This window comes from Camelina sativa, chromosome 7 (genome assembly GCF_000633955.1).
Source record: "Camelina sativa cultivar DH55 chromosome 7, Cs, whole genome shotgun sequence".
NCBI lineage: Eukaryota > Viridiplantae > Streptophyta > Magnoliopsida > Brassicales > Brassicaceae > Camelina > Camelina sativa.
In genome coordinates, this window is record NC_025691.1 from 10,498,349 (window position 1) to 10,507,297 (window position 8,949).

The following is an 8,949-nucleotide window of genomic DNA, read 5'->3' on the forward strand; positions in this document are numbered from 1 at the left end:
AAAAAAAAAAAAAAAAAAAAAAAAAAAAAAAAAAAACAAAAAACAAGTTACGAACTTGTATCATAAAACCCTTACAGAACCTAAGCAGAGATTTTGACAATATAATCTCATATTCTCACAACATCATCTAATCTTGCATCCTATAATTAAAAGAGGTTACCAGTCCAGCAGCATTCTTAACAAAGGTACGTCACTAGAAAAGTTGAAATGTTCCAATATCCTCCCACATAATTCACATGTCCTGCAAAAAAAAAAAACAGTGAAAGTTCGTAATTCATGTCCGAGAGCTTGTGGTGGATGCTACAACGTTTCAGGTTCGATTCCTCTGCTGCACGAAACTAAATCACATTTTCCTGTACACCTTTACACGGATATGGGCCTAATGGCCCATTTGAATATCCGGAGAGAGGGTCTATCCGTGGGCTGCACCTCCCCCAGAGATTAGTCTTGGGCCCTCCATAAGCTTGGGGATCCACAGACGAGGAGATTATAAGGGGTATACTGGCTGCCTTAAAATATATTCTCCGAGACTATTAGGGGTTTAAAGGGGAGTCGTACCTCGTACCTGCGGTTTAATAACAAAGATGTTATCAACAGACCACTACAATTTTTTCATTAACTTTTGAAAGCAAATCATATATATAATTTAGGGAAATTTGGAAAAAGGACATTTTTAAAGATAAATGTCCATATATATTTTTATTTTTTAGGTTTGGTCATATATATAGATTTTATAATAATTAAAACCCAACTTTACCCTTAATTTTTAAAACAATTTAAATAAGAAAATACAATAGACTAATTTTAAATTATTCACAAAATTAAAAAAAAAAAAAGTTAGACTGAAACCTTTAATCGATCAAGAGGTTTCTACATCTAAATCATGAAAACCCTTTTTCCCATTCCTTTCACTTTTACCAAATCGTAAAAAGGAAAAAAAAAAAAACCTTAACGACATCGACGACGCGGTAAATCATCCTCGTCCTAATTTGTTTTCCTCTTATTCTTGCAATTTATGGTTTTATTTGCTCCAATAGTTTTGTTTGCTCCCATCGCTAAATATCTATTGTTTCTCTTCACATCATTTGAAATTCGGCTTGATATTACAGTGTAATCTCTACATTTCTCATTTTGTATAGATTTAGAAGTTGCATGTAGACTTATGAATTCCTATTACTAAATAGAGCTATCAAAGATGAGACCAATGAAAACATTGCAAGGCTTATCTAATTGTATCATAGTTTGTCTCAAGAGTTTTGCTAGCTTGAGTTGGTGATCGCTCAATTTTTGTATAAAATTGTCAATTTTGTTAGATTTAAAGGTTAGTATTTAATCGCTTATGAACTGCTCTTGGTTTCATTTTTGGTTTGATAGTTCTTTGATTGTAATATGTTTTATGTTTCACATGTTAGGTATACTTGGAAGATTAGCTTGTAGAACATGGATGACAAAGCAGGAGCAATCAGAATGATAACGTCAGGCACTTTTATAATTTTTGAATATTTGCTTTTCCCTTGATGAGAGCTTTTTTCTCTTATTTCTAATAACTCTTATTATTGCGTTTGATTTAATTTTTGTTAATTGTTTAGTTCAGGCATTGAAAAGGAGTATCCTAAATGCCTTTTTAGAGATGGTGATAAACCACAAGTGAAGCAGATAAACAATAGCTGCAGAATGTCTATCATGACAAGAATCAAGGATGCTTTGCCAATCGAGTACGAGAAAGTGAAGAGTGATCCTGTTTTTGCAAATGTGTTTGCCATCTACGATAATGGTCTAGGATACTATGCACGTTTGATACACAGCATCATGTGTAGGCAGTTGGTCACAAATAAGAAACATGAACTCTGGTTTGTGTTTGGAAGGAAGCCAATGAGATTTTCTATGCAATAATATTATGCAGTCACTAGACTCAAATACGAGGATGATTTCAGCTTAGATTTAAAGACTTGGAAAGAAGATAGTTGGAAAGAGGACAAAGGTTTTTGGGCTAGATTATTGAAGAGAGATGGGGAGACTACCATTAAGAGGCTGATAGATGTGCACCTACTAGAATCTCCCAAGTGGGAATCTGAAGACAAGATAAGATTTGTATATGTGTGTGTCATAGCTGGTTTGGTGATGGCTAAAGACGAGAAGAAAAAGATCCCTCTCTCATCACTACAAGAAAGCAGGTCTTTTGCGTGGATTTTTTGCGAGGCCATAGAGTCGTCGCTAATAAGCGAAGAATGTGCGGGAGCTTAGCATGGAAACTAAATTCGAAGCAACATCCATGCCAAATTGTTTGGTTTCAGTTCGTCGCGAAGTCGAGGTTAATCTGTGACGCTTTCGCGTCGTCGTAGCGTGGAACCGGACCATATGTCGCAAAATAGACGAAAGTCTTGCGACTAATAAGCAAGAAATATTTTGTCAAACATTAGCGTCGAAGTTGAGACAAAATATAGGGGTAGGTGAACCACGTTTTTTAAATGTTGTACCAACTTTTTGCGAGGAATATATTACACGCAAAGGCGACACAAATATATCATTTGGTCGCAAAGTCATCGCGCATAGTCCACGCTAATTCCCCCAAACTGATTCATATGCCTATATAAACCGACGTTTGGAATGCAAGTGATTACTCAAAAAAACACATTCTCTCTTACAAAATAAACGCTTTCTCCAAATATTCTCTTTAGATTTAGAATTTTATTTTTTATAAAATCTTAGAGATATTATGTCTCACAAGATTTATATTCATCGAGAGTGGATGTACAATCATAGAGATTCCAATGGAACGGTGATGCCGGAGTTTGTACATGGGCTAGAAGAATTCTTGGTAAACGCGAATCAGATGCCATTGACGCAAGAAACTGGTAATACACATTGTCCATGTCAAAAATGCTAAAACGGTAAATATTTTTCTATTAAAACCATTGGGAAGCATTTATATAATGGAGGATTTATGCCAAATTATTATGTATGGTTTTGACATGGTGAATGCATCGTCTAGTGTTCCTAGCTTTCAACATGTAGAGGAACCTCATATTAATTTGGAGCATCATCAGTTTGATTACGATCAACAAAATAAGAATATATTTCATGATATGGTCAATGATGCATTTCATGAAACAACAACATTATCTGATAACATTGACGAACCTAATGTAGATGCTCGACAATTCTATGCTATGTTAGATTCTGCAAATCAACCACTCTACGATGGATGTAGAGAAGGATTGTCTAGATTATCAGTGACATCTAGGATGATGAACATTAAAACAGATAATAATTTATCTGAGGTTTGCATGGATTCTTGGGCTGAATTAATTAGCGTGATTTTGCCAGAAGATAATATAGCTCCTAAGTCATGAGTAATATTAAAACATAAACTAGAAATGAATAATTCCACAATAAACTGAGAATGGTTTAGAAACCTAACAAAGATTAGAACATAACCTTACCTATATTGCTACATCACATGTTGATCTATTAGGTCCTTCTTTACCAGAACGACTACACTTGTGTCTCTTTGACGATTGTGATAGTTGAGACGATTTTATCTTGTCTTGTCATCTTCGTTTTCTTCGTCTACATGAGTGTTTTCTTGTTTCAGGTGGTAAATCTTTTTTTCCATATTCTTCTTAAAATCTTTTTCTCCATATTAACAGTTAAAGGATCTTTTTGCTTTCCACTTAATTCCCTTCTCTAAAAAAATTAGCGTGTTAACATCTCTCTGATGTTGTATAACAAAGAGATTACTGGATACTCTCTAGGTGATCTCAAAGCTGAATTGATCGATTCTGCAGCGTTGTTTGTATTCAAATCATATTTGTATCCAAGGAAATGGCATCAAGCCCATTTTCTAACCTGAACATCCTCTAGGTAGTCTCCAATTGCAGGACTAATGTTGCAAATATCTTCAAAATGTTTTTCAAACTCAGCAACTCTATAAGCTTTAGACGCTCTTGAAACCAAATCAGCCACACCCCTTCCCTTGTGATATGTAACAACATTACCAATCAAGTGGTGTATGCAAATACCATGAGTAGACAATAGATAGATTTTTCCAAGTGATTTGCTAATTAACACATGCCTATCTGATATAAAAGATAAATCTTTATCATTTCTAATAACAACCTTAAGTTGCTCAAAAAAACACTCCCATGAAGAATCATTCTCTGAATTAGCAATTCCAAATGTGATTGGATACAAATTAGAGTTACCATCTACAACCGTGGCACCTAGTAGGACTGCTTTATATTTGTTCTTCAGAAACGTTCCATCAACTACAATCACTTTCCGGATTCCTTTGTAGAAACCTCTTATCGACTGACCAAAAGAAACAAATAGATATAAGAATATACTGTCGCAATCAACTTCATAATTTGTAAACGTACCCGGATTCGCTTCTTGTATCATTTACAAGTATTTTGGAATTTTACCATAACTTTTCCCTGGAATTCATCTAACTTCGTTCAATGCATACTCGCGAGACTCCCATGCCTAGGAGTAAGTTAATTCACAACCATACTGTGTACGAATCATCTTAATGATATCATTCGGTTTAGGCCCTTCAAATATACCCTCGTAATTCTGCATAATGAGATGTCCAATTGTTTTTGCTGAAGGTGTTATAGAATTTTGTTTTCTTTGAAGGAGCACATGTATGGTCCCCCACAAACTTGTTGATCTTGAAATACGTAGACCCCTTTTAAACACTCAGCACGGAGATTTCATTTGCAAATACCATCTATGCAGCTTATACACCACAATTTCGTATCAGATTTTGTAACCCTGTAGTCACAGTTGTACCTCATCGCATACAATTCCATAGTTGCTTGTAACACTTCTTCCACCCACACCTTTCAACGACGTTCTGACACCATCACCGGCGTTTATGTCAGAAGATTTTTTATCTAAAACATCCTTCTGTTTGGCACCATCACTCACCACAAATTAAGGTAGATATTCGTGCACTCTACCATCGTCATCTTCATCACTTGAATCCCCTAGTTCTTTATTCAAATCCAGTATGACGTTTGCTCCCACTATCCTCAACACCACCTTTGAATGTCACACACAAATTAATTGTTTTTTTATTTTTATAGTATGAAAGAAAATTTGTAACCTGACTATTATGTACAAAATGACCAAATTGCCCAATAGGGGATTTGTGTTGTAATTTTGGGATTTTTGGGCTTTAAACACATACACTAATGTGTCTCTATATCAACAAGCGTTGAATTTTATCGCACACTTGGGGCTTTTAAAAAACTTAGGCAGTTTATGGCAATTTGGGTAAAACTTTAAGGGTTTTATATTACAATTTTATGTAAACTTTTAAGGGTTTTGCACAGCATTCTCTCGATCCCTTGCGTAGTCCCAGTCCTTTTGAGGAACAGTTTTCTCTCGCCGAACACCATTAGCGGTAAGATTCTTCGTTTCTTCTTTAGCTTGAAATTGTTTGTTTATTAATATAGCATATTTAATTGATCTGTTTTTTTTTAGCTGCTTTTGCTTTTTTCAACCAAAGACTATGTAAATCTAGAGAACCAACTTTTGTATATAACTCCAACAAACATGCTCGTTCGGCAAGGTTATCTGATCCAAGAAAGGAGGTGAAGGTGTTTTGGGATATTGATATCGTCCTTGTACCTGCAACAGAAGATATTCCGGGTCTAAAATCAAAAATTACCCACACCCATTTTTCCATGCTAGTTTTTAAAAATACTCCTCCATGTTGAACATTTATAAAACTACTCCTCTTTATGTACAAAATGACCAAATTACCCTTTCTCTGAGTGACAAAAAAATGTACAGTCATCAAAATCGAAAACATTTCCCGCCAAAATTACAAAATTGGATTTCCCGCCAAAAATTTTGAATTTAATGAACTTTAAAAGTCTTGTAAAAGCTTTTAAAAAGTTTTTAAAAGCATTTACAAAGTTTTTAAAATGCTTTGAAAAAGTTTTTAAAAGGGTTTTAAAAGGTTTTAAAAAGATTTTTAAAAGGTTTTTAAGAGATTTATTGTTTATAAAAACCTTTTAAAAACCTTGTAAACGTTTTTCAAAATCTTTTAAAAACATTTTAATAATCTTTTAAAAACCTTGTAAACGCTTTTACAAGGTTGTAAACCTTTTAAAAACCTTATAAAAGCCTTGTAAATTTTATTTTGCAGAAATTTTTTTGTTAAAAACCTTACAAAAGCCTAATCAAAGGATTATATGCCTATGCTGATGGTGATGGTAACTACGACATTCCTAGATTTTGTTCATGTGGTGCAAGTATCATCGAAGAGATTTCTCCAAACAAAACGGACAAAGGAAGGAGATACTTCAAATGCATTGTGTTTGAGGTTATTTTAGTTTAATGGCACCGATTCGTTGATTAATGACATCGAATTCAAAATATTTATCTTTATGTGCAGGACAATGGCTTTCATGTTTGAAAAAACGGGGATGATGCTGTGAAAGAAGAGGTGAGTAAATTAAGGAAAGAGGTTGATGAGCAGTCCGTGAAGCTCTGAACTCTCAGACTCCTTGGATTTCAGATAGAGCAAATGCGTATGCAGATTGCAAACCTAAAAGAGTTTGGTACGGTTCAAGTTTGGTTCATGCGGGATAAATATATTTGCGGAACAAATGCGGTTAATACAAAATAAGCGGTAAAGAATAATATTTGATTGGTGAAAAAATAAGTGTGGTTCACAATAAAATCATATATACATAATGTATATATATGCATCTAATATATTATTATAACAATAATTGTAATAGTAAAGAATATAATTAATATAATTGTAAATGATGACCTGCTCTGTATGGGGATTTGTGTTGTAATTTGGGAATTTTTGGGCTTTAAACACATCCACTAATGTGTCTCTATATCAACAAGCGTTGAATTTATCGCACACTTGGTGGTTTTTTTAAAAACTTGGGCAGTTTATGGCAATTTGGGTAAAACTTTAAGGTTTTTATATTACAATTTTATGCAAACTTTTTAAGGGTTCTGCATATCACTCTCTCGATCCCCTGCGCAGTCCCAGTCCCTTTGAGGAACAGTTTTCTCTCGCTGAACCCCATTAGCGGTAAGATTCCTCGTTTCTTCTTTAGCTCGAAATTGTTTGTTTGTTAACCTAGCATATTTAATTGATCTGTTTTTTTTTTCTATCTGTTTTTTTTTTCAACCAAAGACTATGTAGATCTGGAGAACCAAGATCCGTTGATAACCCCCAAAGATTTTTTTTTTGAATGTGCATTCTAAAGTTTTTTGAACGAGAGAAAGAAGAAAGAAAATGTACACATAATTTTTGTTTATTACAATATGTGTTAGTTATTTAACTTTTTTATTTAATATAAGTTATATATTAAAAAATATTATGTCTGCACGTTATTTGCAAAAAACGCAGGGTAATAGGTAATTAGAGAAATATGTGTGGTCCATGTCTTGATTTCCAACCTAAAAACCCGCATTCAGAAAATTTAAATTACTAATATATTGGTGATTGATGTATAAATTAACTTTTACAAAAACGTACTTTGAAATAAGCACTTTTGATGTCCCATTCAAGACGTAAGGTTTATGAAGTTAATGTCCCATAAACTATTAATAAATTTTATGTCTAAAACCCATGTTTTATGAGCTTTAACTCAGGGTCAGACCTGACCTATGATATATTTATCTATAGGGTATGAATGACTACAATGGTTGGAACGGACAAATTTGTATACGGATTAGACAGTCTTTTATTTACCATTTGGCAAATATAGTTCATAGTGATGCGATCCGAAGAAAATAGAGACAAAACCACAGTGGATAAAGACAAACTGCAAAATGTGTTTACAGACAAATATATTTGGTCCGCTGCAGTTTATTGTTTATACTAAAAATGGAGCAGTTTTATCTGCATACGGATTTTTGTACTCCGGTCGCGATAGCCATTCACACCCACAGTCAAAATTTTAGAAACTAGAGCTATTTATTATAATTTTAATTTATGCCCTGCTAAAAATATATTCAATGCCCCAGTTACTTTATTTTTTTATACTCACGTTTGACTTTTGTGTTAGTAAAGCACTAAAGCCCAATTCCTCGTAATAATATTTATAAGCCTATTTAGTTGGCAAATGTATTACAAACTCACTTTTTTATTACATTACAAACTAAAAATTAAACGTGAGACATGCATGACTCTTCAGCTTCCTTTTTCTCCGTTAAACCCAAAATATCATATTCAGATAATTTTCTTCAATGTTATTATTTTATTTATTACTTGGATCAATCTTAGTAAAAATAAAATAAAATTGATGTTAAGTGGATTTTATTTTTATTTCAGATTTTTTTGTATTTTTTTAGCTCGTCAATACTATGGTAAAAAGTTTGGTATTATTTACAGTATATTTATAAGACATAGTTTTTAAATATTTTATTTAGTTTTTATAGTTTAAAATTATTGCTACCGGTAAAATTATTTTCTAGATCGGCAGCTGAATAGGAATAAATGAAACGTAACGGATCAAATGTGTCCTTCGCTTTTGTGGTATTTGAAACACATGAATCACACAACCCTTGTTTTTTTTTTTTTTTTAATGTGCTTTCTCTTTAAAAAATTGTCAAATTGGGAATCATTTTGCAAGTAGATCTAACCGGTAGGTAAGTGGTTAACTATCAAACCGGTAAACATATTACGGCCTAAGGAAAAAGATAGATTGGCCCAAAAAAAGTTGGAAAGGTTGTCGAAACGGCAATAAACACGTCCTAAAAAATTGACCCAAAGGAATCTGGAAGAGGCCATTCGGATAACGTTATTGTCAGTGGCTCGTTTTCACACGCTACAATAATTTCCTAATTTTAAAATCATTTTTTATCTTTCTACTTCCATACGCATACCAACAACAACTTCTCCTTTCTTCCCTTTATCAATCAATCAAAATCACTTTCTTCTCCAACCCAAAAACAAAAAAAAAA

At 33.3% G+C, this 8,949-nt stretch overlaps 1 pseudogene; it reads right to left on the reverse strand.

The window, feature by feature from the left end:
• LOC104704515 overlaps positions 1-460 on the reverse strand; it is a 2,304-nt pseudogene extending 1,844 nt beyond the window's left edge.